General features: G+C 44.2%; 1 protein-coding gene across 1 annotated transcript in view; it reads right to left on the bottom strand.

The window, feature by feature from the left end:
* The window catches only part of LOC125036412 (zinc finger CCCH domain-containing protein 13-like), a 184,768-nt gene that overhangs the window by 69,833 nt on the left and 102,435 nt on the right, over positions 1 to 12,500 (bottom strand). The window lies entirely within an intron of this gene.

Here is a 12,500-nt window from a genome sequence, read left to right as displayed (position 1 = left end):
TATCTCGATCTTGAATTGTATTTATTCATTTAACATTAAATCGTATTTCGTTAATGAACTGACTTGAAGAAAACACAGGTAAGTGCCAGGATATAATAGGAACCTTTGTGTTAATTACTATAACATTTATTCTTATATCGCAAATTCTTTGTATCAATTTCTACAAGAGAAAAACAGGCAGAATCGGCAATGTACAGATAACACTCTTCCAAAGCACAGGCAGGTTTAGGTGTAGTGCGGATACAATAGCCGATAATTGCCTGGGAGACCCAAGCCACTTCCCCAAGCAAACCGGCCTCGAGTTCGACCAGCATTCTGTCTGCCATCGACATGAGTCACCGCTCAAGCATGAGCAGAGCACGGCGGACCTTCGCGTGCAGAAGCATCCATCACAATTCGAACCATCACGCCATGCCGCCCTTGTCAGTGGTTGCGGGGCCTCGTACAAAGTTCCTTCGACGCGAGGTTTTATCTCGTGTCATCCTGTCCCCCTTATTCGTACTCTCCTTATTATGTATTCTTTTGTTCTTGCTTTCTCTACCACCGATAAGTTTGTGCAAGAAGGATATCTTATCATTAACTAAACCGTCAGTAAAGAGACAATTTTCTACGTAACTCGATAATTGGATGTGACCAATGAAGGCAGGGCTTACATGTTGTGGTCTGAGTGATACGTCACAGTGCCTGCCTCAGCGCTCCGGGGAGCTACGAGAGGTCCATAGGGTTTTATTTAATAAAGAAAAAACACATTAACGGAGGGTAAGTATACAGCTGGAGTTTTCTACACAAGTTTAAGCCGGTCATTTAAGGAACCGCAGAAGTAGTAAAGTCTACATGGACATTAAGGGACCATGGTAGTTGGCACGGAAAGCTGTCGGAGGTTGCTGGGTGCTGCATGAGTCAAGATGCATTATGACGCTGTAAGATGAACACAGGATGAGATGGGAAGCATAATGATTAATAGAGAGGGACTTATGACAATTCATTTTGGAGAAAACTGTGATAGGCAAATAAGAGAGTATACATGGAAAAAAAAAACAGTAATAATAACATTATTCTAGATGTATAAAATACATATATGGTACGCAGAATGCATACATAATGTGATGCATGCATAAATCAGTCCAAACGGCCTGATAAGTTACATAAACTGCATATGAAAAGCGGAACGTGCATATAAAATACGTAGAAGGAACGGAAGGTAAAGTAGGTACATGGCCTACAAGAAATATACAAAGCATGCACTCCCAAGGTACACATAAAGTACACGAGGAACGTCAGCGTCCTAGTTGCAAAGCAGCCTCCGTCTCACCACACCTGGCCGACCTGCATCTCCTCTCACTAATGAGCAGGTGAGGTGCATTTACCGGCTCAGGCGTCCCCCGCAGACCCGGTGTAGACGCTGCATGACTCAGGGGGATGTAGGTGGGACTTTATACCCTAGGCAAGACAGTGCCATCCCACATGCACATGTAAGGTCGACGATCCCGAATAACGTAAGGGACGAGAAACAAGGTGTGAGAATGACTGTCACCCATCGACGGCCCCGGTCGGCCCTGTTTATGGGCGGAGCTCGCTATCTCCCTCCGTCCTGCGCGCCTGCGGCATCCTTATTGGCAGGCTTTGTGGTGTTAATGACTCCTCGCGCCACGACCTGGTCCTGCGGCATCATCTGATCCTTGAGATATCTGGAAGCTCTTTCCTCTTTACTTTTATCGAATATCCTTAACATCTTCCACTGCACTCCCTCACTCTAATTTCTTTCCCCCTCTCCATCATTACCCCCATCCCTTTCTTTTTCTCATCCATTCCCATTTTCCTCGCGATGAAAAAAAAAAAAAAAAACGAGAACAATTACTGAATGACTCCACCCTCCGCTCACCCGCATCCCATCCCGTCCCTTCAAGAGAAAACGTTTTGACCCTAAAACAGTATGTAGATTCACACCCAACCCTGCATTTAGTGTAATGAATGGTCGCGTTCGTTAGGGCCGGGTGCAGGAGGCGATAGCGAGGTCCCATGCGGAGGCTCTCCTTATAGCACGGAGGGACCGAGACCCTCCTGTGACGAGTCGGGCTGTGGCGGCGGCAGATAGCGTGGGGACGTTTTCTCCCGCTCGCTTTAATTGGCCTCGCAAGTGATGTCGGATAAAGCAATCAAAAGCCTTTTGTTCGATATCGCTTCGGCGAGGGATCGGGCGCTCCTCGTTTGTTTGTTTGTGTATTTGTTTCATTGATATCTAATCGAGGTAAAATTTGCTGTGCACTGTGCATTTTGCTTCTCGACTGAGACAGATAGCCTATCTCTTTCGGATATATGTAAATATTCTCTATCTCTCTTCCTCTTTCTTTCTCACCCCATTCCCTCTTTCCTCTCACTCTCCCTCTTTCTTTCCTTATTCCCACTCTCTCTCCCTCTCCTCTCCTCTCCTCTCCTCTCCTCTCCTCTCTCTCTCTCTTTCTCTCCCTCATTCTCTCTCTCTCTCTCTCTCTCTCTCTCTCTCTCTCTCTCTCTCTCTCTCTCTCTCTCTCTCTCTCTCTCTCTCTCTCTCTCTCTCTCTCTCTTCCTCTCTCTCTTCCTCTCTCTCTTCCTCTCTCTCTTCCTCTCTCTTCCTCTCTCTCTTCCTCTCTCTCTTCCTCTCCCTCTTCCCCTCCCTCTTCCTCTCCCTCTTCCTCTCCCTCTTCCTCTCCCTCTTCCTCTCCCTCTTCCTCTCCCTCTTCCTCTCTCTCTTCCTCTCCCTCTTCCTCTCCCTCTTCCTCTCCCTCTTCCTCTCTCTCTTCCTCTTCCTCTCCCTCTTCCTCTCCCTCTTCCTCTCCCTCTTCCTTTCCCTCTCCTTCCCTCTCCCTCTCCCTCTCCCTCTCCCTCTCCCTCTCCCTCTCCCTCTCCCTCTCCCTCTCCCTCTCCCTCTCCCTCTCCCTCTCCCTCTCCCTCCCCCTCTCCCTCTCGCTCTCCCTCCTAATTCTCTGCCTCTCCTTACTCTCTGTAAGGGGAGACAGAGGAGGAGGAGGAGGAGGAGGAGAAAGAGAAGGAGAAAGAGAAGGAGAAAGAGAAGGAGAAAGAGAAGGAGAAAGAGAAGGAGAAGGAGAAGAAAGAGAAAGAAGAGGAGGAGGAAATGGGGAGGGAGAGGGAGAGGTAAGATAAGTGGAAGAAGAACAAGAATGAGTGAAAGGAAGAGGAGGAGAGCGACGAGAAGAGATGGTGGAGAAGGAGAGTCGAATAAAACACGAAAAGAGTGAGACAAAGAATTAAGGATTTTAGGTAGGAGGTCAAAACAGGTCAGCGCGCGCACAAACCCTCGGAGAGACAGGTGCGCAGGAGTGAAAAAGATTTGAGATAAGGGAGAGGCAGTAAATATACAAGAAAGAAGGAAAAGAAAATAACATTATATTTACAAAGAAAATGAAGGAGTATTTATACTGTTGGCGGAGGAAGAATGGGAAAGAGAATTTGCAGCAATGAAGAAAATACCAGGTGAAGCAAGGATAAGAAAGCTGATTTTGTGCATATGCTAAAGTATGTATATGTATATATTGCGCGCGGGTTGTGTGTGTGTGCGTGTGTGTGTGTGTGTGTGTGTGTGTGTGTGTGTGTGTGTGTGTGTGTGTGTGTGTGTGTGTGTGTGTGTGTGTGTGTGTGTGTGTGTCTGTGTGCTTGCGTGCGTGCGTGCGTGTGCGTGTGTGTGCGTGCGTGTGCGTGCGTGCGTGCGTGCGCGTGCATGCGTGCGTGTGTGCGTGCGTGCGTGTGTGCGTGTATGCGTGTGTGCGTGCGTGCGTGTGCGTGTGTGTGCGTGTGTTTGCGCGTGATATGCCTGCAGATAAGCGAGGCCTGCCGGCGGTGACAAGGAAAGCAGCGAGTCCCAGCAGTCCCAGACCCGCCGTAAGACGATCCACTACACCAAGTCCAAAACAAGTTGGGGATAACTGTGCCCAATTTATGATCACGAACTCCGCCGTAGTTGACGCTATCTAAAGGATCACTTTGTTCCGACCGGGATGTTGATGGTTCCCGCGCCACTGAAGGAGAACGCCTCCGCACACTCTCACATTTCGAGGTTTCGGGACACCAAGGAGAGATTCAGAACAGAGGCGACCAAAGAAAAAGTCGGGAAATTCAGAGTAAAAGACAAGAAAAAAAAACTCAAATCACATTAAACTTGCTGATATTTCGTAACAAAACAGAAAAAGAAAACAATTTTATCTTTAATAGGAAAGTCCTTCTAAAGGTGACAATAAAGAATCAGCAATTTTTTCGGAATAGTATTCTTATTCATCACGTTTCATTGTACTAAACTACATTATTGGACGGCTAATTTGCTTCACAATCTTATAAAAAAGAAAAGACTTAATCCAAATGCACGGTAAAGCAGCAGACTTCATGATTAACTGTCCGATGAATATTTCAAAATTTGTGTTGTCAAGGTGAGAGGAAGGTGAGAATATCGCAAATATTTTGAGACCAAATACGCCCCAGGTTCGCGCCGCAGACAAGCTGGAGGAAGCGCAGTCTGGAAGCTGTGTACAACGTCCATACTTCTCTGCTTTTGGTTAGTCTGTGTACTTTGAGATCTTAATGTTAGTATTCTTAGTATTCTATCTACTTTCGGTTTGTACATACGTTAATTTCGTTACGGTAATCCCTACGTTCAATTTAATTTTCTTTGCATGCGGAAAATCGGTACTAGTATATGAATTTCGTTAATATATTCCCTCTATTCAGGTTTTCTAAAAGTGTAGTCCGTTATGCACTTATTTCTCATACTCATCCTGCCTGGTTTTGTTATGGAAATAGTAAAGCCGTATCAGATTTGCACAAATACAGAAGAAAAAGATGAACTACTAGGGATGCCTTATGTGGCCAGACATTGTGGTAGACCGAATAACCCCTGCCCATGTCTGTACGTCACGCGCTGGCAGATCTTGCAATTTCTAGGACTTTGCTCCTTGATGCTTGTTCTTAACGATTTGGTTCATATTATGATTCCAAACTTTATAATGTAAATATATATATGCATGTTGTTTTATGACCCTCTAGAAAACAGCACATCCACATACTGTACCACATCTCGTGTGTGCCTAGAAATAGAAAAGAAAAGAAAAAGGAATCCAAATGTGAGCTAAAAATAGCAAGTAAATCCCAGGCGACCGCTGGTGTGGGTCGGCGCGCAGATAATGGCAGACAGAGGGCGCGAGGGGCTACGGACCTAATACCAAGTCGCAACAAGGGGGCCACTGCTTATTTGGACAACTCAATGAAGAAGGACGCTATTCGCTCATGGTTAACGTTGCCTGTGATACTTATTGATTATTTCCTGCCTCCTCTGCTTAAATAAATATGTAAAGGAGGGAGATCCGACGCTCCATCATCTGAAACGAAGGTGGAGTTGAGGGGATACGATGATCAACAAAACGAGGTCCTCCCACAGCGTACGGGTTTTGTTTGCTGGGAGTTGTCTTCTTACTGCTGGCCCGCGCTGAGGCCGCACCTCCACCTGGCCATGTAACACTGCCTGTGTACATCGCCATTATACCCGTTGTTTGATTACGCCTAATTACAATGTCTCTTGTGTAATCTAGACGAGGGACCATTTAAGAGCAGTGACACCACGAGGGTCGTGTATGGGCGTCAAGCTGGGACAAGTGAGGAGGGAGAGATTTATGGTTTGGCCGTTTATCATTGGAAAATTATATGTCTGTGTAATCATTGATGTGTTTGTCTGTTATTTCAAGTGTCGTGATCTAATGTTTACAGATACGTTATATGATGTGTTTATTATTCTTTCGGAAATTAAATTTTGCCTTTTGTGTTTTAATGTTTTCTTTGCCTGTGCGTAAGTACTGATCTGTTAATTATTTCAAGTTGTTTATGTATGTTTAAGCTGGTTTATGACATGTTTTCATCATTTATTATTCTTTTATCTACATTTTACCGAGATTTTAACAAAATTCTTTCCTTACTTAAACCGCTCTGAACTTGATCTAAAGTTTCATTCAGCTGTACAAGAAACTCAGCAGTTTTCAACAGTTTTCAGAGTAAGAGCCTGGCATTAGAACCGAAACATTGCTCATCGCAGACAGAGAGTGTGCAACGCCCGGTGTGGGAAGACTAGTGATAGGGGTTCCCTCCCGTGGTGCCAGCTAGCGGTTAATAGAATCAAATTGTAGTTTGACCCCCCTCCCCTCCCGAGGGCGCCGCCCCTGCTCTCTCTCGGCCTGGCGCATCCACGTGAGGCTGGGGAGTCGCCCGCTCTAGAGGTGAACGGGAATCAGGACAGCGTGCAGTGGAATCGGTGAAACGCACCGGTAGATCCAAACCTGATGTTGATTCGTATCTCATGGCTGATGCCCAAGGTCACCCTCTCGTACGTGTCGACTTCATCGAAGTAGCATGCCCTCTAAACAAAGGGGTTACGTCTTTCCAAGGGTAACAAGGACATCTACCACAGCAAGTGTTTATCCGAGACGGCGTTTCATCATAAAAGTTCCATGTACTGGTTTCGCCTCGATGAAACGACCCAGCGTGTTACTCATGGTAAAACCCCAGCACAGCAAATAAAGGGAAAAAATGTGGTATCGTTTCCCCCAGTCGCCGGTGCGAGAAACGGTGGTAACGGAGGCTAGGCTGTGCGACCTGGCTGGGAGTGACCGCTCAACTCGACTCATTTTAACCAAGTTTGGGAAGAAAGCACCTCACCGGGCATGTGTCTGGCGTCGTATGATTCCTCTTAAGGCATTCCTACTCCCTCGCCCCTGTTCCCCTTTCCCTCTTTTCCTTCTTTTCTTTCCTTTTTCCCTAATGCCATCGCTAATCTCCCGTGTTTTTATTCTCTCGCCTGTCGATTACATTACTTTGTGTCCATGGCATATTTTAATTTCCTTTATTTAACATGTCAGTCAAGTTTTAAAGGTTTTTTCGAAATCCTTTTTTACAGTTTCTTCCTCTCTATATGTGTAAATCCGATGTTAATTCAATTCACTAAATTTACAACTTCAGAATCTCATTTTAAAGATACATCTTTGAGTGTTCTAAGATTATGTATCTTCTCCTTTCCTTTGTATCAAAATCTAACATGAAATTAATAACGTCTTAAAAACAAGACGAAAAAAAAAGGAAAATACCTACGATAAAACCAATTCATCAAACTATCTAACCTCAAACAAAACACAGATAAAAAACAGCTCGACCATAATTATTTTCACACCAAAGATGAAAACATTTGACAGACATGCGACAAACTCGGGGACGCACATCCAGTAGCGGCGGCTGAGAAGAGGACGATCAAACAAGTATCAATATTGATACAAACTTGACAACATGCTGTAAGTCTTTCATGATTTGTTAGCTTCGCAAGACACATTGGGCTTCGATTCAGCTGTGTCTCGTTTCTTTGATCTATTCATTTGCACTTCTGGTTTCTTTTGTTTGCTGGTCACTTCTGTTTGGACCTTCAGCTCTCGGCTTCTTTGATAGTCCTTCTATTCAAATTACTTTTATTTGTATTTCTCGCTGTGCGTTCTATTGCTGATTGGTAAAAATGAAGGGGAAAAGATTGAACAAACACATTTCAGTCTCAGTGTCTTGAGTGTCGTATTTTCAGCAGAGCTGTGATAGTAACAAACTTGATTCTATAAAAAAAATAATGTTGGTTATTCTCTTTCACTCTCTCTCTCTCTCTCTCTCTCTCTCTCTCTCTCTCTCTCTCTCTCTCTCTCTCTCTCTCTCTCTCTCTCTCTCTCTCTCTCTCTCTCTCTCTCTCTCTCTCTCTCTCTCTCTCTCTCTCTCTCTCTCTCTCTCTGTCTGTCTGTCTCTGTCTGTGTCTGTGTCTGTGTCTGTGTCTGTCTGTATGTGTCTGTCTGTATGTGTCTGTCTATCTGTTTCTTTCCTCTCTCTCTCCCTCTCTCTCTCTCTCTCTCTCTCTCTCTCTCTCTCTCTCTCTCTCTCTCTCTCTCTCTCTCTCTCTCTCTCTCTCTCTCTCTCTCTCATCTTCACCTTCACATTTCCTCCCCTTACCCCTTCTCCACCTCCTCCTCTTCTGCGTCTTTTTCTTCTTTTTCTTTCTTCTTCTTCTTCTTCTTCTTCTTCTTCTTCTTCTTCTTCTTCTTCTTCTTCTTCTTCTTCTTCTTCTTCTTCTTCTTCTTCTTCTTCTTCTTTTTATTTTTATTTTTATTTTTCTTCTTCTTCTTCTTCTTCCTCCCTCCCACTCATCCACCCACCCACTCACCCACCCACCCTCCCTCCCTCTCTCCTCTACCTCCCTCCCTCCCTCCCTCTCTCCTCTACCTCCTCTACCTCCTCAATCTCCTCTTCCTCCTCTCCCTCCCCCTCCCCCTCCCTCCGTCTCAGGTATTACACACGACAGACTATACTAAACTTCACACCTTTACCGAAGCGACGCCTACATCGCCATAGCCATTACCAGCCGCCAACGCAGCTCTACAAAAGCTCTCCGCTCGCAGCTTTTCTTTCTCCGTTCCTCTTTCATTCGGCTTGCATTTATTCGGCAATTACAACGGGTTTTTAGTCGTGAGGGAGTCGAAACACCATGACTAATGGCGATTTAACTGCTGCATGAAGGTAAAAGAAAGGTGAAAGAGAGACCCACGTTCTTGCCGATAGTTGGTTTAGTGGGTAACTAATCTATAAATTCTGATAGATAGTTTAATAGTTGTAGTATAGAAGATGAGAGTTAAGTCTAGTTGTATGGACAGTTCCTTTTTTTTTTTAACGTGCGTGAAAGTTGGATTTCAAAACTGTGACCCCATTTCTGCAGCGTGTAATATTGCGAGCCGCGCTACGCATACTGGATTATCTGCTGTTGCGAATATCCGTGTTCAAGTGGGATGTAAAATCATTCTCCAGAGCATCGCAGTGTTTTTTTTTTCTTAAGTAATAACGCGTATGCAGATTGGTATTTAACTTCTTTAGTGGTCTGTCTTGGCTTTATTAGTGGTATTGTTATTGTTGTTTTCAATATAACTACTGCTACTATCTACTATTACTACAACTTCTATTACTACTCTTACTACTATTACTGTTACTGCTACTATTACTATTGTTACTACTACTATTACGATTTCTACTACTACTACTACTATTACTACTATTACTATTACTATTACTACTACTACTATTACTACTACAGTCTTCGTTTCTCGTGGGATGCAGCACAGTAGACTTTCCTGTCAGAGCAGTTGTTTCTTATCTCAAAATGAAAGCCAAGTAAGTGCCTTCCAAGTTACGGTTTCAAGAGGTAGGAACGTGTTCTGCTAATTATATTTATTTATATGCTTGGTTTACTTTAACCCGTTTTAGATTTCAAGCGATAAATGTTGTCGAAATTCGAGAATTTAATGTCGAATGGGCAGTATTTACCCTTGAATTTGCTGAAAAATATTAAGTTCGCTTAAATACTCGTATATATATTTATGTTTCATCGTCGAATATATAAAGTGTTTATTAAGCTTTCTAAGGCACGCCTAGGAATATAATTTGCATATTGCAAGATCATATGTTTCCTTTTAGAATCATGGAAGAGTATCAACTTTTTCTTTTCTTTTCTTTAAAGAAACCTCACTCTGGAATGACAAAAATGCGGAAACCCTCTTTCGAACGAGAGGCAAATATTGCAAGCCTCGGGGATAAGCTGGAAAGCAGCGAGCTCTCCCAGCGCAGCCATTGCATCTTGTTGAGTCATAAAACAAGCCGTAACGCAACCACTGCAGCGCCCCAGTGTTGCCACCTCGGGAGGGCTTGTTGGTTCGGCCATAAACTGCATGACTCCTCCGGGATATGTGGACAGGTGGCACAGGAACGGCAGTACCTTTTGTTGCTCGTCGGCGGGACCGAGCCTCCGCGCTCCATCTGCCAGGGCCTTGTTACTAGGCGAGCGTGCTCTAGGGGGACGCCATGCAGAGGAAGGGGGGGATTATGCAGAATGAATGGGGGTCTCGAAAATGTTAATGGCTTCCCAGCATGCAGCCGCGTCGCCTGCCGATAACCCGGCGAAGTTTAAAGTTTTCCAACAAGTTTACGGTCGAATTCTTGATGTGGCGCGCTTGATACCCCGTGACTGATGGCCGCGTTTTAAGCCGTGGGGGATAACACACGGACTCGCAGAAATTCCCAAAAAGGTCACATCAAACCCATTATCCACTAAGAATCTCAAAGTTACACGGCCGGCCGCACTGCGGGGCCATAACTGCATCTCTGCTGCAAATGGCCGCCGCGTGGGGCTAACAACCCTACGAGCTGACGCACCTGGTGATCGATGGCGATGCGCCCGGAACCCCTTGGTAACCGCCTCGAAGCCCGCCGACGGAGGACGAGGGGTCACGGGCTCGGGATATGCACTTACACATCAGCTGATGCAGAAGGCTCCTCAGGGCACTCCAGGAGAGAGCACCTGCATTCCTGCCCTCGCTCTCTCCTCCCGTTCGGCCTCACCCTCCCGAAAGCGATCTCCCGAAGAAAAGAGCGAGGAAGCAGACGAATGATTCATACCCGGGGAGGATCGGGTGGAAGGTAGAGTTAGGAAGCAAGGAGGAGAGGATGTCAAAATGTCGCGGAAAGTTGATGAACCTCGCACGCCAGCTTTGTTAACAGAGAAACCGAGGCCGTCTAACCTGAGGTCAACAACCTTTGGGAAATACAAGTAAGACAAAAAGGTAATGTCTCGGATGATAATGAGGCACTCCAGGTAATACTTTTTTCTCCTTTGCCGGCGGTGTCACTCTGGTCAGCGACCAGCATGCTCTCAAACCCCAACGACACACACTGCACATCTTTGTATCGGTGACGAAACAGTCCTGTGCTTTTTGGTGGGCAAACTTGCGGTCTCGATGAATTCCAGATGCTTTATTAACTCGTCACTGTTAAACTTCTTTTCTGTAGTTAATTGCTTATGACTTATTGCTGGTTATAAACAAAAAAACGTAAAGGCAATGTGAATTTATTCTTCAGCTATATTTGGGAACTGTTCGGGTAGTAAAGATCTTTCAAAATCCCTCGTTTTTGGATTTATACTTATATGTTTGAGCTCATGTTCATGAAGGAAGCTTTTCTCTTGACTAACGTTTCGTATTACTATATAATGAGGTTTTATAATCCAACAACAGAGCTACGTGCATGAATATCTTCACCGTGTTATATGTGACACTGTATTCTACTTTTGCATTTCCATTCATTAGAGAAACCTTGTTCCGTCACAGATGAATGAAGGAAATCACCCTGACCCCCTAGAAATCTCCGACCTCGATCTAAGTCATCTATGGAGACCGCTTGGCAAAAAGATCAAAGCAAATAAAGTCCAAAATTAGCTTCACTCCTAAAGCCGCTAAAGTTAGCCGGTCTGAACGGGGACTGGCTGGCACGCCCACTGCTTCTGACGTCACGCAGGTTATATCATGGTCGCTTGGTTATTTTGCCCGATGAAAGTGATCCGTTTATGATGCACTTTTACCCGTCACTTTTGTCCTAGAAATTACCCGCGGCGATAATCATCAGCTTATTTACAACCTTTGCTTTACAAGGATCCTTAATCACGAGTCTTGTGCATCGAAGGTCAATTCTATGGAGATAGAAAAAAAAAAAAAGTTTGACTTATATGGATACTAGGTTGCTGGTATGATAGATTATCGGAATTTTGCACGCTCCTAATACATCGTTAGATACAAACAGTATTTAGAAAAGACATGGCAGAATTACAACGAGGATTATACCTGTTTCTTCGAACTTTTTCAAATAATAAAGAATATATATATAATTTACCGAGCTGCCCTTTCATGCAACTCCATGTCTGGATATTTTTTGTCTCCACTCTTGAGTAAGTTATAACCCACGATGGAGACCCCTAACTTAACAGCGGTCGGTGTCGTGTTTATAATTCTTCTTTTCATTTATTCTAATATATATCTCCGTGCGTGAGAGTGTCTTTGATTTATTTGGTTTCTTCTCCAGGAGAGTTTGACTTGTGTTGCTTGCACTTGATATTGCACTAGCATTGCATGCTATGCGCAGGTTATTATCTAAAATATATATATACACACACACACACACATATATATATATAAATATATATATATACATATATATATGCATATAAATATGTATATATGTATATATATACTGATATATACATATACATATACATTTATGTGTATATATAAATATATATGTATGTATATATATATATATATATATATATTATATATGTGTGTGTGTGTGTGTGTGTGTGTGTGTGTGTGTGTGTGTGTGTGTGTGTGTGTGTGTGTGTGTGTGTGTGTGTGTGAACAATCAATGGGTGACTGAATAAGAGAGAGAGAGAGAGAGAGAGAGGGAGAGAGAGAGAGAGAGAGAGAGAGAGAGAGAGAGAGAGAGAGAGAGAGAGAGAGAGAGAGAGAGAGAGAGAGAGAGAGAGAGAGAGAAGAGAGAGAGAGTGTGAGAGAGAGAGAGAGAGAGAGAGAGAGAGGAAGGACAGAGAAAGAAAGAGAGAGAGGGGGAGGGAG

The sequence above is a fragment of the Penaeus chinensis genome, chromosome 21, assembly GCF_019202785.1.
Source record: "Penaeus chinensis breed Huanghai No. 1 chromosome 21, ASM1920278v2, whole genome shotgun sequence".
NCBI classification, from domain to species: Eukaryota; Metazoa; Arthropoda; class Malacostraca; order Decapoda; family Penaeidae; genus Penaeus; species Penaeus chinensis.
Note: the sequence above shows the minus strand (reverse complement) of the source record. Positions and strands in the feature narration are given on the sequence as shown.